We start from the raw sequence: 22,907 nt of genomic DNA, 5'->3' as shown, positions 1-22,907 counted from the left end.
ATACTATGATACTAAAACTGATCTTTTTCCTTGGCATTCTTTGATAAAATTGACCAACAAAAGGTACAATAATACCACATTCCTAGGAATTAGGCTTAATATCTTCTTCCCTTTTACTGCCTTTATCCAATACCTCACCATCTCTTAATGATTATGACTTCTCAATATTTCTCAGATCTGTATACATAACTCCATCTCTATCAACACTGCCCTGGATTAGAGTCATTTTTCTTCTGAGCTACTGCAAGACCTGCCTGAAAGGGGTGCTTATATTTATTTGTGTCCTTTTCCAGTCTATTCTCTGCATATAACCAGCATAGCAACCTTAATGAAATAATAATTTAAACATTTCACACTCTGCTTTAAACATTTCAATAGCTTCCCAGAACTCTCAGGACAATGTCTACGATCCTTGATATGTCCTTCAAGCCAAGTATTCTGACATTCCTCATTCAGTCTCCCACTTCACATAAAATCTATACCCTCATGCCACTGATCTTCCAGTGCCAGAAAGGAGCTATGTTTCTTCCCATTACAGGGTTTCTGTGCTTACCTCTACACATTTTGCCTTTTCTACTTAAATCTTAAGCATCTTTCAGATTGGCGACCTTCGGAATGTGTTTCATGTTCCCAGAAACACTTCCCATCCTCACCAATTAGATCAAATCCCTGTAGCACAGTTGTGTCAGAATCATAAACCTTTCTGGACACCACTTATTTCAGTTGCATTTGCATTGTAGGATTATAGAATTAATTATTCCTTTTCCCCTCTCCCAACAATGACATCTAAGCTACATAAGCACAGGGACAAAAGCAATTGTTTTCATCATTATTTTACCAGAACTAAATGCAGTGTCTGATGGATATTAGGTGCTTGGTAATGGATCAATAAGGTCAGTTTTCCCTGTGAAAGTATTACTTCCTTGAGGATAGGAACTAATTGTAACAAAGTGCTCAAAAAATCATTGGGTTCTTCCACTTGGGTTCAGTAAAGGAACTGCTTACATTAACCACTGATGAAGTTTAAAAACATATGCTTTATCACTCAAGGTCATGTACACATTTTGGTCACAACCCGATACTGAATAATTAAAAAAAAAATGTTTCCAGACTCCCTTTGAATAATCAGACTCAACATGCCAGGCATGGTAGTAAATCATTTTTCATCAACAGCCTATGATATTTTTTTTTGACAGAGAACATTTCAGTAAAACTGAAATCATCAACTTCAAAAGAACATTTAACTTTTCCATTAACAGAGTACTTTATTTGAAATGCTTGTTAATAAGCTTAGGATATTTAAGCAAAAGTCTAAATTAAATATCAACCCTATCCCAATTAACTCTCATGCATGTATCTTTGATTTTCTAGTGACAACCTAGAAGTATAGATTCAGGCTCAAATCCCAGGACCAAAGTCCATGATCCTCCCAAGAACTTGATGAGACTCACTTGATCTGCTCTCCTATTTACAGGTTTTCCCTAGTTCTCAGATGCTGACTAATGTTGGCAATTTTTTTCTTACTGAAGATGAGCCACTTTTCTGATGTTCCATTCTGAAGAAAGAAAAAAAAAAAATCTTATGCCTACAGAGGATTAGCCAGAGGACTCAAGCATGCTTTCAGAAAACAACTATATCATCACTCTCATCTCTTGTCATTTCAAACCTGCTCCATTGAACTAGTTATTCCCTATCCCTTAGATAAAATAGAATGCAGACATATGCCTTTTCTCATTATTCTTAGATAATAAAATGGTTTTACTCTGAAAGTGTTGACAGCCATCTTGTGACATTTGAAGCTGAAGAAGGAAGCCAAAACTAAGAGAAAGAAGCTGAAAAATAGAACGTTTAGTCCATGGTGGAATTTTTCAGCCACAGGCCGCATTGTGCTCAGATCTGTTCAATTATGGGAGCCAATAATTTTCCTCTTTTACTTTCTTTGGCTTGAATTGCTATTTTAGTTCTATGCATAACTGACCTATAACCTGCCAAGTGTGCTTGAGAAAGATTTCTCTCAGGTGACTGACTGCTCCCTGCACATGGTCCTTAGAGATATCTTACTCCCTACTCCAGAAACACAAATCTACTCACAGTGCTATCTGTTCAAAAACTCGAAGAAAACCACTAGGGGGATAGTAAGGGAGTTTTCTGTTCAAATTCCTTCACTTCCCCAACTTTGACAGTGAGGAGGTCTTTTGATGTTGCACTGTGATTGTTTTGAAAGACTCAGGCCTACTCCTACCAAAGACATGGGGACATAGTTTCTATCAGCTATACCCAAACCTACCTAGGATTTTCCATTTGACCTTGATGTTAAAGCTCCTGCCAGGATGGAGCCTACATCCTGATATCCTGGTGAAGAGGGCACAGACAACTGGAAAAGATGAAGAAGAAACCAAGGCACTGAAAATGAGGAGCATTGGAGAAAAAGAAGAGATATCAGAGAAAGGGATGGTTTCTAAAGGTACATTTAATCTAGGTGTTCCCTGTGTAGACTGAAAGGTGACAGTGTGAAAAGGAAAGAATGTTTTGTATCATCTGTCAGTCTCCATGGGCTTTCTTTTTTTATGAAAAATCAGATGGTATTCCCTCTGCTAACAGATTGTTCATGAAGAGCCTTTCAAATTGCACTAGACGTAGCAAACCAGTTAGAAAATGAACAACTCTGGAACTTGTTTAAATATTTATTTTCCATTCTTTTAGCCTTGAGGAACATTCTTGGCTCCCTGTAGGGGTGCTTTTGCCCCTCTGCCTCTTGTATAATAAGTCAACAACTATATCTAAAGGCCATGTGTGTGTGTGTGTGTGTGTGTGTGTGTGTGTAATTTTCACCAGTGAAAACTTAAAATGGAAAAAAATATATATATTTCTATATATGTTTATTTTTCCTGTTGTCCATCATAAAATCTGTCCCAAGATCTAGGTCCAGCATACGAAGGACCAACTTCCCTATCTTTTGGATAAATTTCTTCTTGTTCATCTGCTTTTATAATACTTCCCCTCTTCCCCCCTTGCCCCTCAGAATTGCTCTGCAATGGGATATTACTTAGAAACTGTATCAAGAAGTCAGCACTCCATTGTTGCTTTTAAATGCAATAATTATTTATGAATAAAATTACTATACATACATATAGTGGGCATTATATAGCTCAAGATTTTACAGATGCTGAAGCAACTTCTTCCCAAGGAGCAGTATAAATTTAAATTATATTCAAATACAGATATCACCAATTTGTAAAAACTTGAGGTGGGAAAAAAGGAAGTGAGGATATATTGTCTGCCCTGTGTCTAGAGGGCAGTTGTTTTCTCCCCACTTACTAAGGAGAGAAGAGAATAGAAAAGAAGTGCTTACCCAGAGCTGCCATGGTTATGTTAATGCTTTTGGAATTTTCCCAAAGATTTTAACCAAATATTCAATCCATAACAAGTATTCCCCATGGCACCACTGAAGCATGCTGCAGTTACACATTATAAATGGAAGCCAAATCACACACTTATGTAAAATGACTGGTATAGCAGAAAAACAAGTTATGTATTTAATAAGCAATCTCAAGCTTGTAATGTAGTGAAACCCACTTGTAATTTCTTACATAGCTTTTTTTTTTTTTCCCCTGCACACACCGTTCATTTTTAAAGCTCTCTACAAGGCTTTTATAAAAATCAACTTAGCCGATATACCATCACTCCAATTTTTTTGCCCATTGCTTTGAAAAACTGTACTCCCATTCAGGAATATTAGTCATATCAAAATGCATGAAATGTGGTTGTATGGCATTCCTTGAAGCATGGTTTTTACTTATGAAATACGTATATTAAAGAAAAAAGCCTTCAGTACGTGCTTACACTCCATAGAGGTATGCTATCTTTCTAACCTGTGGGATACTTTTACACACAAAAGTCATTCATCTGTATTTTGTCTACCAAATTAAGGTTGTTACAGTTCATCACACTGCCATTACCCGTAATTCTGATTGCCTTAATGAAGTAACATAATGGGCATTTTTGCCAATTAAACATAAGGCTTTTGTTAAAAATTAAAATACTGGATATGGCAGTCAATCCTGAAACAGATTAACCTGAAATTCTGCCAACATATTTAAGCTGTCCATTCAAAGGTGAAACTATCCATTGCTGCTTTAGGCAGATCTTTTACTAGCTGGGGCCCCTCTCCACTGAATTCCTTCATTAACTCCTATGACATTTTACGTTTCTTTGATTAGATAATTATCCACGTCCATTCGAGCTATTTTAGATGTGTTTTCATGAACCCAACTCCTTGGAACACATTGTTGTCAATCAGATGGGGAAAATGTTATATAAACAATTAGTTTCCCCATTGGACAATGTTATAAGAAATTTTTCCCTAATCAACTTGGATTGGAAAGAAAACAAGTCAGTATTTTGCCAGTGAGTGCATATTGGCTTAGGTTTTCAGTGTCTTTTAGATTTATTTTTAACCTTGGCTTTCTGTTTGAGCCAGAAAAGATCATCTTCTTCCAGAGGATTTTTCTCCTCTTTTGCTGATTAGCTATAGAATGAGAAGAAGCACCTGACGGGCCACACTAAGAAGGATGCTAAGCGGTTTACAAGTCTCAGTAATTAATGACTATTTTTATCACAAAGAATATAGACTGGCTTCTTCCATCTATCTGAAACTCAGTGTAAGCCCCTATAAGCCTCAATGCAGTATAATTGGTGCAATAGAGCTGAAAATGAGATGGAGGATATAATGCAGCTTCAGTAATCCTGCCTTTAGCTAAAATGGAACAGTAGAAGCCCCTGGCAGCCTCCAGTGTGGTTGCCACTAAGATTTAAAGCCAGCCAGCTGTCTAGTGTTCCTTGTGAAGCCCATGTCACTGTTTATGCCCTTAAATAGAGTTCAAATGTTTTAAATAATGATATCTGTGAGAATGATTTACTGTGGTAAACAATTTGCTTCTCAGCCTTTTGGCTCTAATTGGGTGTTTTCTCTGATTAAGAAGCAATCATTGACTGTGTACTTATATTAGTTTTTATTCTGACCACCCTGTGCTTAAAATGTGCTCTCAAACCTCTTGGGATGAACAAATGGGTTTTGCTTTCTCAGTGCTGTTATTAAAAAACCCACTCTCTTGTAAAGCATAATATGCTAATAATAGGTCTGGGGACTCAATTGGGAAAATGAAAAAAGCTTCACATCCATGAAGGCATGCTAAGTGAGACCACGATAAGTGCTGGATAATGTGTTTGTTTTAGATTTGTGACCATCCCCTATACAGCCTGGGGGGATGGTCACAAATCTAAAGCGAACATAATATCAGGGCTGGAGAGCCCTGTGTTGTCCAGACCAGCCATAATCATAAATAAGCTTCTGGTAGTTTTCTACACTATGACTGCAAAGAACAGTTAAAACAAAAACGCAGACAAAGGGAGGGGTGGAGGATACCTTCTAGGAGAGTCCAAGACAAGCCAGGGCTATTTTCAGCTCCCTCTTTGAATAGCATCTAAGCATTTCACTCATGTTCTTCTTCACAATGCTGGCACCACTGACTGTAAAAATAAAAAGATGGGTTTCTTCAAAAGAAGGTTATATTTGGAGATCCATTAAGAGCATCTTCCATGAGGATTATATAATAGCTGAATGCCACCTCTCTGTGGATAGCAAAAATCAGAAAGTTTCTCTAAAAGCATCTCTTGAGTATATGCCAGGTATTCAAAATTCATTGTAGAAACCACATGGAATTGGATTCATCAGGGATGTGGTTAGAGTTAGCACAATGATACAGACGAATCCAATGGGATAGAGAAATAAGTTGTAGTTCAAATATTTTAAGAATTACTATAGATGATAAAATTCTGTTAGGATGAGAGCATAAAATACTACCTATCCATCGCCCCATGACACATAACAGTCCCCTGAAAGGCATCGTCTACTATCCAGTTCACTACTGCAGGAGTGCTTAGTAGGGGAACAGGTTTATAAGGAAGTTGTGGAGAAAAGTCCAAGAATAACTCCAACTGTTAAATGAAAAACAGAATGAAACAGAAGCAAATTTTGTATTTACTCAGTGTAAACAAAGCATTCATCATAACAGAATAGATTGGGTATATTATCTGTTATTTTCTTTTAGCTATTCCCACAAAGGTATAGACTTTGGTGATCTGAAGTGTACAGTTTCCTATAGTATGAGCACCTCGCATTTTATTCCACTTAAATATCAAGCTGAGTCATGTTAAGATTCCAAGTTATAGCATCTAGGCAATATTACAGTTGTTGTGTAGCATAATGATCAAGATTGCTGGACTCCATAACTAGATTGCCTGGGAGTGGTTCCTACTTCTGCCACTTTTCAGCTGTGTAACCTTGAGCAAGTTCTTCACTTAATCTGTAAGAGGAGGATAACAGATTACCTGAATAGATTATTGGGGTGAATAAAAAATTAATACATAGGAACATAGTATTATTTAATAAATAAGCAAATAGAAGCCAAAATACGTACGTCAGTTTTCAAAGATCACATATTTAGGAAATACTAGGGCAGAAACAAGCATCCTGTGATTCTGCCATGTACTCCACATAGACCCCCACAGTGGCTCTATAAAAGTACTGATGCTTTTGGTGAGAATGATTCCAGTGATGGGAATACAAGTAAATGTAGGAACAAATAATTAGGAGAGGAAGATGCAACCCAGATTCTGAATACGTAAAATAAAAGATGAACATAGAAGAGATTAGAAGATCAAAGGAAGGTGATGAAATGCTCCACAGCCGTGTTTGTCTGCCCAGGTGCTTGATTGGAACTATTATGTATTAGATGAGCCACTTACACTAAATAGATGTGAACAATTGGTTCAGGTGAACAACATAAACTTAGATTTATATTTAGTTTTTTCTTGCCTACACATTTATAATACCTCTCCTGCAGAGCCCTGAAAAACTGCTAATCCCTCTGTTTTATCCAACCAGGGAATACAATCCTGCAATAGGCTACTCAGTCTCCTTCACACACACCTGAATTCCTTTTAAGAAGATTTTCAGTATAGAGAAGTGGGTATTACAGTTGCCTTCTTCATAATTGTTAAATTTCATGAGCTCTACACACTATCAAAAAGCTACTGGCTATTCTGCGTAAGAATGTGGAGAAAATGGAACATTATACCTTATATTTGATTTATTGGTCCTTCCAAAAAAATCACTTCCATCAAACATTGTCTGTGACAAAAATATCTCTCATAGTTTATATTCTCCAATGTCACATGCAGTGCTTTGAAAATATTAAATTTTTTGGTACTTCTGTATCTGATTTAAAATGATTTCCTCACTGGATAACCTTGGCTACATCTGACTCAATAATTCTTCACATTTTCTATAGGATTATCATACTATTACATGGCCCTGTTGCTACAATGCTATTTCATCAAAATAATAATGCACTCCAGGTAAGATTCCAGATTAGACATTTTTTAGGCAAGAGAATAAAATTATTTTACCAACTCTAGGATTGAATATTTTCATAAATTTGTTGTTATTTGTGTTTAGAATACCTATAAACAAGGTTTCATTTCACTGCTTCCTCTTCAGGCTCATACTCTTTATAAAGACATTGTTGTGAATTATTCTGATTACTGCATATTTAAAATAAATGGGTAGCTGTTAATGAAAGCAGATATATCTGATTAATAACAAAGAATTTAAAAAAGTAAATAAAATAAAATTACTCCCTAATTGGTATAGATACACAAATGCCTGAAAAGAAGGAAGTTGTCAGCTATTAAAACATTTAGAAGAAGGACCAAATCTATTGCCCATATTGTAGAGAAGATTCTTGAATTAAATGAACGATTAGAGGGATCTTCTGTAATTCTATTAATCCTAAAGCAACTCAGAGTAGATCACCACAAGAAGTGGGTACATTTTTCAAGAAGTCATAATTCTTAGTATATTCTCCATTTGATATAACTTATTGGATTACTCTATAAGGCAATAGCCATGGACTCTGTATGACTATATGGTTGGCTCTGAATGCCAGCTTTGACACTTATTAGTTATGCAGAATTGGGCAATTTACTTGACTTCTTGGAAACTTTTTTTAAAATTGGTGAAATGAGATTAGTAATACCTATTACATAAAGTTAATATAAGGATTGAGAAAAATAACCTTTTAATAGTAATACAATTCTCAGCATAGACTGAAGGCACAATACATAGGTCCTATTATAACATATATAAATCAGTAAAAACAGCCATATCACCAAGAATGGTTTTAAAAGTTGTAAAATGCAATTGCGCCAAAGTTGTGCATAAAAACAATTCATTTATAAAATGATTGAACCATTTTTATCAGATCAAGATATTCATTCCTGTATTTCAATTATAACTTCTTGATCTGTTAATATTTCTTCGTTTATATCATCCAACTCACTTAGCTTAACATCCATTGAAATCACTTCAAAATGAGTCAAGCAATGTGTTTTTCTGGTTTGGAAGTTACTTTTTTCAAAAGCTGTAAACTCAGAGCCCATTGCCTTGATAGAGGATCTGAAGAAAGTTGGGGACAGTGGACAGGGAGAAGTGTTCACAGGAAGGAACCTGTTTAGTGTTGAGTTCAGAAATAAATGTTGGAGTTCCCCTCACGGCTCAGTGGTTAACAAATCCTACTAGGAACCATGGATTGCAGGTTTGATCCCTGGCCTTGCTCAGTGGGTTGAGGATCCAGCGTTGCCATGAGCTATGGTGTAGGTCTCAGACGAGGCTCAGATCCTGTGTTGCTGTGGCTCTGGCATAGGCTGGTGGCTACAGATCCGATTAGACCCCTAGCCTGGGAACTTCCATATGCCGCAGGAGTGGCCCTAGAAAAGGCAAAAAGACCAAAAAGAAAAAAAAAAGAAAAAAGAAAAAGAAATATTGGTTATACACAATGGAAGTTCTAAAGAAATAGGAGGAACTTGGCACTGAGATACTAAACACTAAGTGGAAAATTGAGAGACCAGGAAACCCAACAAAAATAATAAAACACGGTTTATTGAATAATTGGTTTAAACTGGGGATTGTGTTATTTTACAATACTAATTTTATTTTATTTTTTTCTTCCTATGCCTGCACCTGTGGCATATGGAAGTACCCAGGCTAGGGGTCAGACTGGAGCTGCAGCTGCTAGCCCATGCCACATGGCAATACCAGATTCAAGCCCCATCTATGACTTATTCCACAGCTTGTGTCAAAGCTAGATCCTTAGCCCACTGAGTGAGGTCAGGGATTGACCACATCCTCATGGACACTATGTCAAGCCTGTTGAGCCACGATGGAAATTCCTGCAATACTAATTTTAAATTCATTAGCTTTTATACTTAGACTATGAAACCTTAACACAGAAAATGGAAAGTAGCATAAAGTTACCTGGTCAACCCCTCTGCCCATATCAGGAGTGAAGCATCTCTAGAGTATGGTGAATACAGGTCACACAAGGAGTGAACTACCAGAACATTTGCCTTGACCCTAAACCACTTTCATAATTATTTGTCAAAGAAATCCACTTAATCTTAATTTATCAGCTACCTATCAGACACCTGTTATTTTGTATTTATCAGGATAGTGAGCAATAAAACTTATTATAGTTGCAACTGCAAGTTCAACTGAGCTCCAGGGTGCTGCATACCACGTTTTGCCTATTGATTCTGATCACATCAGTATTCACAATAAATCATAAGGCTGCAGCCCATGAAGTTCTTCCTGATCTACCGGCTGGAATATCTGCCTGGAAAGAAAACCCAAGAACTGAGGAATGGAGAAACTGCTCTTCTGAGGCCTTCTAAAGCAGCCTGGATAAGTGTAATTGTTGCATCCTGACTTTCTATCACCTAAAACTGTGGCGGAAGTAGAAACATATTGTGCAGATTATATTCCAAGCTCTTTATGTCTATCATCTTCTTTAATCCCTGACACAACCAAATGCAATATGAACTATGTTTTATATTTTATGTATAAATAAACTGTGACTTTCAGAGTTATATGCTCCAAATTTCTCAGCTAGTTTAAGGCCAGAATTTGAACCAAATATAACAAAGTGTTTTGCTTCTTATATTATACCTCCTCCCATCAGATCCCTTCCTTTTCTTTCATTGCTTTTCCATTTATAAGACTATGACTTCTTAGACTTTATACTCTTTTTTGTTTTTCTATCAAAACCATTACAAAAACAAGAGCAGTCATATAGTTATTGAAATAACATGCCTCAGAATAACTTGCTGAAAAAAGTCTAAAACCTTGCTTGATAGAAAACAAATTATTTGAACAATCGGATTTTTGTCCTAAATTTGATAACTTAAAAACTAATTTTTTTCACAATGTCTTTAATGAAGATCCTCAGTGGATGAACGTTTTCTAAGTGGCTTCAGAGCCATTAAGGAAATACTAAAATATCTTTAATAGGTATCAGTGATATGTATGTTTTACTGCATTATAATACCTAAAACAATTTTTAGTTTATTTATGGTGCATATTGTTATTCTCAGCCAATTCCCTGATTGTGACTCATAAATGAAAGTTTAATGGAATTGTCTTTATTCAAAGCTACAGGGTCACTGGGCTTCTCCACTGCTTTTCTGCACTAAAATATTCTCTTTTAAAGTCCTAGAAATTATAGTACACAGTGAGAAGAGAAATAGTCTTTCTACCAGGGTTGCAAAGTTTCCAAATATAAATTGAAGTAGAATCTGCATAAATATTTAAATGTTCCTTGGCCTATTATTATCATTGTGTTCATAGTATGAGATTCATCTGCAAAAGGAATCAAAGGCTGAATTTAAATTCTCTACCAAGATAATTACCCATTGCATCTAATTTTGAGGGTAAATTATTAAAAGAAACTGGGGTCATCTACTTGTAGAGGACAGACGTTAGCTAAAATCAAGGTATGACCCTTCCTGTCGCATATTAAGATTAATATCTTTTCCCTCACGTCTTTGTGCTTACTTTCTTGCTGCATTAACCAAAGAGATTCCAGTATCTATTGAGAGCTGATGTCTATTTGCATGTAGATTCTTACTGTGAAAAGTTATATGGTCATGATTCTGAAATAATCCTGGTAGGTGAATGTGGATATACCAGTATTTTCTGGTAATGTTTTTAAGAGATTCTGAATGGGTCTGAACTCAGGCTTTTAAAGAATTTCAAATCTTTATCTACTCCTGGATGCTGCCTGCCAGCTTCAATTTCTTTACTTTAAAGGACTAATCTCCTTTTAAGGAAGGGCATTAACTCACCAAAAAGGAAATGGTGTGCTTGTAATGACAAATGAACATGACTCTTCTCTTCTGTTTGATAGAAGGGCACTTGTTCTGTCTAAATTGTATATTCTTTTGTAAACAGACTCTCCAGCCTCGAGCTGGAGGAATCAATGCCCTGCGCAGATGGTGCCAGACCTTTATTCAGAAATGCATGCACTTGATTTATATTAAAGTTTTGATATTTAACCTTCTGTCTAAACCTTAAATCAGTACCCTAGAGCAAGGACAAATGTCTTCATCTTTTTAAATTTAAAAATTTGTTTCAAACTATAGAAAAGAAATTAAAATCCCAGAATGATGTGAGCCTGTGAGTGTAAAAATAGCCCTCTAGCATAGTATGCATTTATAACGAGAGTTATAATCTAAGGATCAGTCTCTCAATATGAGAATGAGAATCAAAAAGAATTAGAGGAAAAAAGTTTTGTCTGTGGAAAGACATATATAAAGCCCCGTGAATTATAAAAGCCAAGCCGCCCAATTAAAATTCAACCTTGTTTAAATATATCTCTATACCCTGTTCTCCAACATACATACAAATATACACATAAAAATATAACCTAAAATTATGTTATTTAGATTTTTTTTTAAAAAGTAATTACAGGACTTAACTCATATAGCAGCTAGGGAAATTATCACAGGTTGTAGCTAATGCCACCATAAGAATTGGTTTCAATTCAGCCTTTAATGAGATCAGCTATTTCTATTCATTTTCATGGGTACCTACTTCTGTAATGAAAAGGATTAATTTGAAGTTCCTAGAAATGCATTACCTAGCTCATGTTGAAGGGTGGCTAGTCTATGGCCATAAATATAAATTCTTCAAGTAGTAGGTTGACTATTTCATTAAAACTGATGATGTTTTAGTATTTCATATGCAGAGCCATGCCAAGATTGTATAAAGCAAGCTTTTAGTATAGAATGTATTTGAGGAGGAAAAGCTGTCATGGAAAGGTGATTGTTAGTTACTCAGAGCAGCATGAGTAGGGGTTAGGGGGATGCTTCCTTTGTCGAACAAGTGCAAAAATAATCTGTGAATCTCAAGTGCTCTTATGGGTAAAACAGGCCTTCAAAACAAATCCCCACATGTAACATGGCCAATACAAAAGCAGGGGAAGGCCTCTGTCATATTGCCCCTTCACATGTCAATGATATTAATTTCACTTTCCTTTAAGTAAAAATAATAATGATTGGAGGGCAATATTTGAGGTTTGGGAGAAGATAGTGCACATGGTATGGTTACTTAGCCTCCAAAGAGTTAATCCTGATTGTAAGTCAGTATTTCCCAGCAGCCCTTCTCCAACACAGTATCCAGTGCAATTCAGACAGTCAGTTTGGCAATGGTAGGCTACACTCATGCTAAGGGTGAGGGAAGCTGCAAAACTGGCGTCAAGTTCATAAAGCGCAAGTTCATTAAATTCCCTGAGAAGCTTGCAATGACTCAGACTCAGACTTTGTGTTATGTAAATTATGCTCATGTAATAATGAAGCAAGTCATTTATCCCCAGTTTGATAAATTTACTGAGGACAGAAATATAAAAAATAACCATTGTGGTTTCATATGAAATACAGGACAGTTGGAGTCCTAGACTTTTCATTCAGAGTGTTATAGACATATTTTCCAGATTCTATTTTCTGGTAAAAGAAGAGTTGGCTAACATTTTGAGAGTTAGTCATTAATTAAAAATATTTAAAATATCAAGATTTATTTGTAAAATGGTAACTATCCACCTCCTTTTTTTTAAAGCAGAAATTTTATAGAAAATGATAAAATGTTTATTTCTTTCAAAATTCTTTCCAGAAGCTGTTCTGAATCTTAATGTAGTGTTCGTTATCTTGCAAGTGAATAATAACATATAATGATTCTTGTCCATGCCACAGAAATGCCACTTTGGGACCAGTATCCTCTCTGACATCTATAAACCAGTAACAAGACAAGATCACCAATAATGATGCCCTGGGCAGAAATCAGCCCTAAAGTAGTGAGTCCACGTGGGGCATTGTTCTCCTCTGCACCAGAAATGAGGAAGGGAACTCATGAGTGATGTATAAATCCTTCCGCTGTACCTAACAGAGGCAGAGTGTTTATCTTCCTAAATATTTGTAAGATTCCTGTCACTTAGATATATAACACTCCAAGAAGACAAAAGGAAGAGGAAAAAAATGAAGTTAAAAAATATATCTTTCAAGCTATTGTGCTAAGAAATATCAGGGCAGGGGCAACCGCTAAGTTTGAGTAGCTCTTCAATATATGTGTTTATGTAAAATGAAAACAAATTTATTTAGTGAAAAGAGGTGAATGGAAAAAACATTTCAACTTCATTATTTCCAAAAAGAGCCCAAGTCACTGGTTGACTTTTTCCACTCTCAAATTGAATGGTCAGTTTTGTTAGTGTAATATTAATCAAAGCCACAGTTGATAGACTACCATATGGAAAGGAAGAACATTCATTTTTTTCTCAGCTTAATTAAGTTATAATTGATGAATATCATCTTCTCTTAAATATCCAAACTAGTATGGATCTTAACCTCTAAAAGAAAACATTTATTCCTTATCACTCTGATCTTTAGTTCTGTACATAAAATTGGATGAATAATTCATTGGGTAGCTATAAAGGCTAAACTAAGTAAAGTAATATGTAAAGTGGCTAGCACATTGTAAGCACTCAATAAATATTAAATGTTATTTTTACTCCTATAGGCATGTAATATTTCAGTGAATGAATCAGTAAAAATCAACTTTCCTTTAATTCAGACTATGGGGCAAGCGTTAGTTACAGTTTGAAAAAAACAGAACAGAAGATTAAAAGAAACTGCAGATCCAGATAACTACTATTCACTAGAATTGCATCTCCATTTGTGATTAAACTTCAGCTTCTACATAACTCAAAATATACTAGAATAGTAGGTCATAACATTTATTGTGAATATCTCCACATGTAAAAAACAGATGATTATTTCTGACCAAAAGGCACCAGAGTACTTACACTACACTTCACAATTAAGACGCTGGTATCGGCTCCTGATTTCACATGTAAAAACTTGGTCACCATGCTGTACAGTAGGAAAAAAAATGTATTGGGGAAAAAACAATTGATTACAATTAAGACTGAGAAAAAAAAAAAAAACAACAGAAAAAGACTGGGCAATTTGAAATTCAGAGTGTGAACTGCATTTTTGTTTTCCAAAAGAACTCATCTTCTCATACAATGAGTCATGGATTTAGCAAATATATTTAGCACACCCACTATATGCCAAATATAACGCTAGTACCAGCAGGAAATATTAGCATCAATAAGGCAAGACAGAGCTTACAATTGACACACACCTTCAACACACATTTGCAATCAGTCGAAAAACAAATATTGAACAAGAAAGTTTCTAAAGTTCAGTGGGGTTTTGACAAGTAGAGGTAAAGGAAAAGGGAATTATGGGCAGAAAGAATAGTACAAGCAAATGTCCAGATAATGGAAACACAAGCTCTGATTTGCCCTTTCTACTTTGTCTGCCAAAACCTCCCTCTTTCTCCAAAGTCTAATACAATGTTTAAACTGACTGCTCATCCCTCCCCACATCCTCTTAATTGCTCTTCTTCCATAACATCTTCCATATTGCTTTAGTAAGTTAAGTCACCCTCTAGATCAGGAATGTCTAGAATCAGGAACATTAGGTCTCCAGAATCTTATGTGATACCTGGAAAATAGTAGTCACCAAAAATGCTCATTCTAGAGTATGCAGAATTATGCAAAATGAGAAGCATGACATGTGATTTATTATAAGAAATATATGTTTGGTCTTTGTCCTCATTCCTGACACAGAGCCCCTAAAACCCTTTGCATATTCTAAGTGAGAAGGGTGGAAAAGTTATCTTTTCTTACGTTAATAAGGTGACTTTGGATCCCACCTAAGGATGGGGGCAGGTTGACAGGATCACCAATCAAGTAAGTAGGTAATGAGTCAATCAAGTAAGGTGGAATTTTTAGTCTCACCTGCCCTGACCTATGGGGAGGGAAGAAGGCTGGAAACTAAGTTCGAGCCTGGGGAACAACGATTTGGGGGACAGAAAGAACATGAGACTACAGAAAACTGAGGAAAAAACTAGAAAGAGAGAGCTAAGAGAGCTTACTGTCAAGAGGATTCCATGGAGAACGACATAGTCAAAAAGAAAGGAAGGAGATTAAGAAAAACTGAGAAAGAGTTATTAGAGTTGTTATTGCTGTGTTCACTGGGTATCAGCAAAAATTATTTGGAGGCAGAATGGAAGTCATTTTATCGGAAGAAATTTTTCTTCTCATGCTGGGTACACTTATATCTATGAACATCCTATCACAGAATAGAGTCTATAAAAAGTTATATAATATATCAATAGCTTTGTTATGGGTGAAAAAAGTGTTTATTCAAAGCAATTTCAATATATTACTGTGATTTGCACATAGTGATATCATTTTAGGAGTGCATTAGATGAAGATTTTGTACTTAGGAATCTATAATATGAACTTTTAAAGCCTACCATTATTAACTTTTCTGAGAGCTAGAAAATTTATACCAACTATCACAATTAAACTACAGTGGGAAATCAGTCTTGATGCAAGAAGAAGCCCTCATGCTATTTTGGAATCAGTAGCTACTATTTTTATGAGGGAAAGTGGGTATACTTATAAAATGCAGTAGGAGGAAAATCAGACTACCCAGAAGTAATTTAGCCTGAAGTTTTCTGGAATGTTTTGCATTTTAGAAATTGTGTATAGATTATAAGGATAGGATGGTAAAAAGTGAAAAAATGAAAATAGATGACCAGTTACCAAGAGCACCGCCTGATTCAATTTGTAATTAGGTGTTTAGATTATCTCTCTTAAACTTGCAATTACTTCAGTTCTGTTGAGAGTGAAACTCAAATTGCAAACTGTAGGATCTTGTTAGCTGAGCTAGTTTAAGACACGATAAATTCATACTCAGATGGACTTTCTTTCTGTATTATATAAATAAGCAAAGAAAACATTTTCTAGAGTAATATGAAGGTTAGTACATTTTTATGATAGAATTAAGTTAGTAATCTAGAGTCATGTCTTATGAAACCACGTAAAAGTCAGTGTATTATCCTTTACCCCTTTGAAGTAGATATTCATTCAGCCATCTACTCATTTATCTATTTGAATAATTGAATGCTTATTATACATCCAGCACTGTGATAGGCATTGGCTATAAAATCATGAATAATATCCATCCCTTACTCTCAAGAGCTGGAAACCTAGAAGTGTTTTCTAGATGCTGCAAAATTTGTCAAAGAAAATTAATAGAGCAACTTTTATTTATTTACTTCGTCTTTTTAGGGCTGCACCTGTGGCATATGGAGGTTCCCAGGCTAGGGGTCAAATAAGAGTTGTAGCTGCCAGCCTACACCACAGCCACAGCTACGTAGGATCCAAGCCATGTCTGTGACCTATACCACAGCTCATGGCAACTCTGGATCCTCAACCCACAGAGCAAGGTCAGGAACTGAACTCGAGTCCTCATGGATACTAGTTGGGTTCCTTAACCGCTGAGCCATGATGGGAACTCCTAATAGAGCAACTTTAAAAACCCAACATCTATGCTATACAACTACCACTTACATATCTCACTATATTAGCCAACATTCTTTATTTCCCCCATGATCTATCAGAGCCAAAGTCCACAGCATATGGAATGCTCTAGAGGAAGACCTCTCGTATGCTTTAATATTTTTCCTTCCATTAGTAGAAGGTTTTTATGTTTTTGTTTGTGTTTTTGTCAAGTGTACAATTTGGATTTGTTCCCAAACATGTTTATATAACTTATGCTTATGATTATAATTATGTAATTTCATTAAATATTTCTGAAACTGATTAAATATGGCTGTGAAAGTGTTTCTTTGATGTTGCTTCTGTGAGAACTAACTTGAATGCTTTATTAAATTTCAATAAAAATAAGTCCCCACGGGGCTGAATTAGTTTAGGAGACACAATTTTAAACAATTAAAACAAAAACCCTTATAAAGACATCTTCAAGCCTTCTCTACTGAGGTTAGATTACTTCACGATGGTCTATAAGATCTTGGTCCACTTGAAAAAGAAAACAAAACTGGCTTTTGTACAAGATCTATTATGTGAATGATTTATGCTGGAAAGATGAACTCCAATTCCTGGGCCCATCCTTTAAAAAAAAAAAAAGTAAAAACAACTTTGGTCTTTTATTTAAAAGTAGTTAATGAACATGTATTTATAGGTTTTAGGTTAATAGAAAAACTTTTTTTTTTTTTTTGTCTTTTGTCTTTTTTTTAGGACCCCACTCCATGGCACAAGGAGGCTCCCAGGCCAGGGGTTGCCACCAGCCTATGCCAGAGCCACAGCAATGCCAGATCTGAGCCACATCTGATACCTATACCATAGCTCACTAGCAACACTGGATCCTCAACATACTGAGCAAGGCCAGGTATCGAACCCACAACCTCAAGGTTCCTAGTTGGATTCATCTCTGCTGCACCACGACTCTGGTTAATAGAGAAACTTTAATGCATGCATATAACAGATTATTTTGTGATACCTCACTGTAACAAACTTTTTCAATTAATTGATCTACTACCAAATTCACCTGCATGTGAGAGAAAGCTTTTTGCTCTGCTTGCTACAGACTGCCATTCCAAAGACCCAGGAATATGCCATAAAGGCATTGTGCACTAATTGCTTATGTAGATAGATATCTTTTTGTTATTTTTGTGGGGGTTTGGGTTTTTTTTTATTTTGTTACTTTGAAACAGAAAAGATGTTCTTATTTCTCAATTTTAAAAAGGAAATTGGAGGTGATCATTCAAATTACGAAAAGATAACCCACAAGGACCAAAACTATCTTCACACATACACATCTGTCAACTGCCCTGTAGAAACTAATATATATTTAACTTGTCACATAATACCACTCAGCTTCTGGGAAATCACCAAATGTGTTATTTAAACTCAGTCTGTGCGTAGGGGAATGCTGTATTTAAAAGAACAGTTTTATCGGGAAAAATAAGAAATTCAAACTTCATTGCCCTAAGGTCTTATTCTAGGCTTACTTCTTAGAGGTACAACACTTCCCCCAGTTGATGGATCAAAAGTCCACATAAGGGAACCATCAGTTAGGTAGCATGTCCTGGAAAGGAATGTGATATGATAGTTTGAAAATTCAGTTTTCTATTGAAAATGTTGAGTTATTTAACTCTCAGTGATTCAGGATACTGATAAATACTTTTACTTGGAATGCACATCCTTGAATGTTATGTTGTAGCAATATCCAGAAAATGCTATCTGAAGAAAGGCATTTTTCTTCCATTACATACTAATAGAACTAAGAAAAACAAATGTGTTTGTATACTGGATGCTTTATTAAACTACAATGACTTTAGTTGTTGCCTGTGGGATTTTCATGAGAACATTTTCTTCCTTTACTCACTCACATGCAGGCCATTTAATGGTCCTATTTAGTTGTCCACATTAGCAGACTTACTGATTTAGCAGATTAAAATATAAAAACTAAAATAACAACAGATTAAACTATCCAAAAAAAGAAGAAAAATCCTCAAACTTTTTATTCTGTGAATCTCTTTGAACAAGTTATAAGCACTATTATACTGTCTTTAGTCTAGAAAAGTCTAGAATTATAGTTTATAATTCAAACTATGACTTCGCTATACCATTTTTACTTTCTTTCTTTTTTTTTTAGGGCCGCACCACCAGCGGCATGTGGAGGTTCCCAGGCTAGGGTTTCAAATAAGAGCTGCAGCTGCCGGCCTACACCACAACCACAGCAATGCCACATTCGAGCTGTCTCTGTGACCTACACCACAGCTCATCTCAACACTGGATCCTTAACCTACTGAGAAGGCCAGGGATTGAACCTGTGTCTTCATGAATCCTAGTCAGATTTGTTTCCACTGAGCCACGATGGGAACTCTCCATTTTTACTTTCTGGTTTTATCTCAGTTGCTGACTAATAAAATTGAAATCTTGTTTAGCTATCTCCACCATTTTGCCCTTAAATCCACTTGTTCATCAAATTTTGTTGATTCTTCTTCATCTCTTACAATCTCAAAGCCACCCACCAAGTCAAGGACCTTCTTAGCTGACACCTGGACAACAGGTACTAAGGATTCATTTTAACTCATGTTTCCTTTTCCCGTCCACAGTGCACAGCACTTCCAGATGAATCTTCTTCAAACATGGCGTGTATTACTTAATTCTCCTGCTTAAGAATTAAAAAAGCAATCCACTGACAACATCATTTATCTGAATGACTCTTGTTATTCCAAGTCTTCCATAATCTGTTCCCACTCAATCTATATTTAGTCTTCTCTAATCTATTTTTAATTAGCTAGGAGTTTGAATATAGAATTTCTTAATATCACTGTAAATCCCATAGCTTAAAACAAGGCAAACTATGGCCCATGGACCAAATTTGCTCTATCACCTAGTTTGTCACAACACCTAGTTTGTCTTAAATCTAAGATTTCTACATTTTTAAACAGTTCAGAAAAATCAAAAGAAGACTGATATTTCACCATACGTGAAAATCATATAAAATTCAAATTTAAGAGTGTATAGATAAAGTTTTATTGGAATATAGCTATTTCATTTGCTTATATATTGTCTATGGCTGGTTTCACACAACAAAGCAGAGTTGAATAATTGCAACAGAAACCATATGGCCCACAAAGTCTAAAATATTTACTATCTGGCCCTGGATAGAAATATATATATTTCTCTCTATATGTATATCCATTTCCCTTTATTCAAAACAGCATATGCCAGCCATTTATACTCTATTCTATAAGCAATTTTAAGCATGAATCTCTTTTCAGCAAACTTAAGAAAGTTTTCATCAAAATGCTGCTTGGGCTTTAGTAGAAAATAATAGCAGGAGAAAGGGAGAAGGGAAGAGACAATATAAACACAAAGCAAGGGGAGAATTTAATGAAAGAAAAAGGTAAATAAAGAGAGCACCAGGAAATAGTTTATACAGATATAGAGTGAGAAAAGGGAAAACAAAATACGAAGGAATTGTTAAGGAAAAGTAGAAGCAATATTCTCACATCTAGCCAACTCCTGCCATGCTGCCCTTTCTTCCAATTAAAACAAAAAACAAAAAAACCTACCTATTAGCTCTTACTTAGATTTGTTTATCAGTTAAACCCTAATTAAGGCAATAATATTCTTCTAAATTGCAGATAAGGGGTGTAAGACCTACAGATGTTGACCAAGTGACAGGCCTATAATTATAACACAGGTATGATGCCAACGCCCATTGTTGAAACACAACACTGCCTTTCATTATTCTTCAATACAGTGTTCTTTCTTTATTCAAGAGAGTATATTTAGTTCTTTAGAAAATCATGCATTTTTAAAATTACTGTGGAATACTGTCAAACTGAAACTCAGCTTGCCTTTTAAACTTAATAACTTCTTGTAAAATCCAAGTGTTGATTTTTACCTAAAAGTCTTTGTCAAAAAGAGATTTTATTGACCTGGGGAGATAAATTACACTGGTAGGTGATTAAATATCATCCTAATAGTGAATATTTATTGCCCTCTTACTATGTTGCAGTCATTCTTTCCTCATAATAATCCTAAAAGGCATGTAGAATTAGTACCCTATTTGCATCATCACAGAAAGGTTTATGTAAATTGTCCAAAGTTATAGAACTAGGCAGAGGCTGGAATATGAATTTACATGGTCTAATCTAGAGCCATAAGATTAACCATTATGCCAGGCTGAGAAAATCTTTAAAAGAAAAGAGCTAAATATATGAGACTCATGAGCACCTAAATGTATGAGGCTTACACTAGTGCTTTCTATTTTTAAAAGAAAATGAATTATCTTGCTTTGGTAAGACAATAATTGAATTTTAAGACTATTCAAGAGCTATCTTTGAAGACAAAGCAGCACAGCATCATGATGAACAAATACATGTGGGTGTTTGCACACACACACACACACACACACATAATTACAAACAGTGGTAAAATGTGCTCTTGTGGTCAGAAAGATCTCAAATGACCTTATGCTTACTAGCTTACCAGTAATCAGCATGCTTGGACCATAGTCAGTGAAATTGCTTTAGGTTCAAGAAGTATCTCTCCTTCAGGCAACACTCCAAACCAGCTTTCCTCATGATCAAATCTTGAGACTGTTAACATAAAAGGTTTACTATCAGTACTGGGTTGTGAATGGTGCATAATGAACAGTCTGGCTCAGGTAGCCCCAGTTCATGTAGTCTCCAAATGCTGATGAGCACGGAGGTTGATGTCTGTTCAATCTTATTATTATTTTTAAGTTGATTTCAAGATAAGAAAGTTCTCTGAAATGAGGTGGAAGAAACTCTCTACTTCTGGCATAACTTTTTCCTGGTAAATTGTCTTGTATATTTTATCAACCTAATGCACTGAATTTCATAGGAACTGTACTATTTTAAAAGATAGATGATAAAACTATAACACAATGTTTAGACACTCTTTTTTCCTGGAGGTTGGTGTAAGGACACCAAGTAATTATATCATAACATGAGATAACTAATTACAGAGAGGCATATTACCTCTACCAGATAAAGCTATTTTTATAACAACAATTTCTCAACATTTTTAAGAAACACTTTTTTCCCACTTAGAATGTCTGACACCAGAATACATCTTAACATCCCAGAAGCAGATATAAATGCATACATTTAGTGAGGGGATACCCAACTCCAAATGTTGATTTTTACATCTTAAAACAGAGGATCTCTTAAAATGGAAAAAAATTGCAATGATTTAATATTGGTATAGTATCAAAATATTTTTTAATTAAAGAAAGCCCTTTGAATGTTTTCCAGTGCAGTTTAAAATTGAACATCTTTTCCCAAGAGCGTGGAATGCTCACCACCTCCTCCTGACAAGGTAAAGGATTAATAGTGGCAGCAACCATAACATTCTTGTCTCTCTTACTGCCAAGACCAGCACCCTGTGACGTAGTGAGAATTGAACATTACTAACCTTCAACTCAGTTGATTGGAAAGTTTTCATTAGAAGTAGGTTCTATTATGGCCCCATAACCTACATTTTAAAGCTCATTATCCTCGTTTTCAGCATTGATAAGCTGACAACTGTAAAACATTCATGAGAACACAATTGCAATCTTGATAAATGCCTCCACTGTGTAATCTACTGCAGTAATGATCTATGCATTACAATTATTTCTTAAAGTACCCTCAATTCACAAATTCACATTGTTTATGCACACACACACACACAAAATGATGTAGTACTAGACCTTAAGAGTTTTGGAATAATGCATTTTTTTTCTTTTATTACAGGGAAGTTTGCTTTCTCTACTCCTACAATTATGAAACATGAATGACATTTCTTTTTCCATCCATCAAACAGCAGTGTTCACTAGAAGTACAAATAACCCAAAGATAGTTAGTCTTAATAGTCAAGAAAATGTTAACTATTATATACACTATGGTAAATTTATAAACCTGTAAAATATTGTTTTCCTTCTCCTATATAGTGTTAGGAACTTCGTCATTAGGATTGCCTAAAAGGTTTCTTACAATGTAATGACCAAAATGATAATATAAGTAAAAAATGGAAGCAAATTTGCTTTTATTTAATTAA

The 22,907-nt window shown here is 35.4% G+C and overlaps 1 long non-coding RNA gene across 1 annotated transcript; it reads right to left on the bottom strand.

Annotated features, from left to right (window-relative positions):
- On the bottom strand, positions 1,245-22,867 carry LOC106505829. The gene is made up of 5 exons (XR_001300614.2): positions 21,333-22,867; positions 14,250-14,316; positions 5,426-5,529; positions 2,288-2,374; positions 1,245-1,555 (listed from the first exon to the last, which is right to left on the bottom strand). It is a non-coding gene; the product is annotated as an uncharacterized LOC106505829 (long non-coding RNA).

Source organism: Sus scrofa, chromosome 13 (assembly GCF_000003025.6).
Source record: "Sus scrofa isolate TJ Tabasco breed Duroc chromosome 13, Sscrofa11.1, whole genome shotgun sequence".
Taxonomy (NCBI): domain Eukaryota; kingdom Metazoa; phylum Chordata; class Mammalia; order Artiodactyla; family Suidae; genus Sus; species Sus scrofa.
This window is presented reverse-complemented; position numbering and strand designations above follow the sequence as displayed.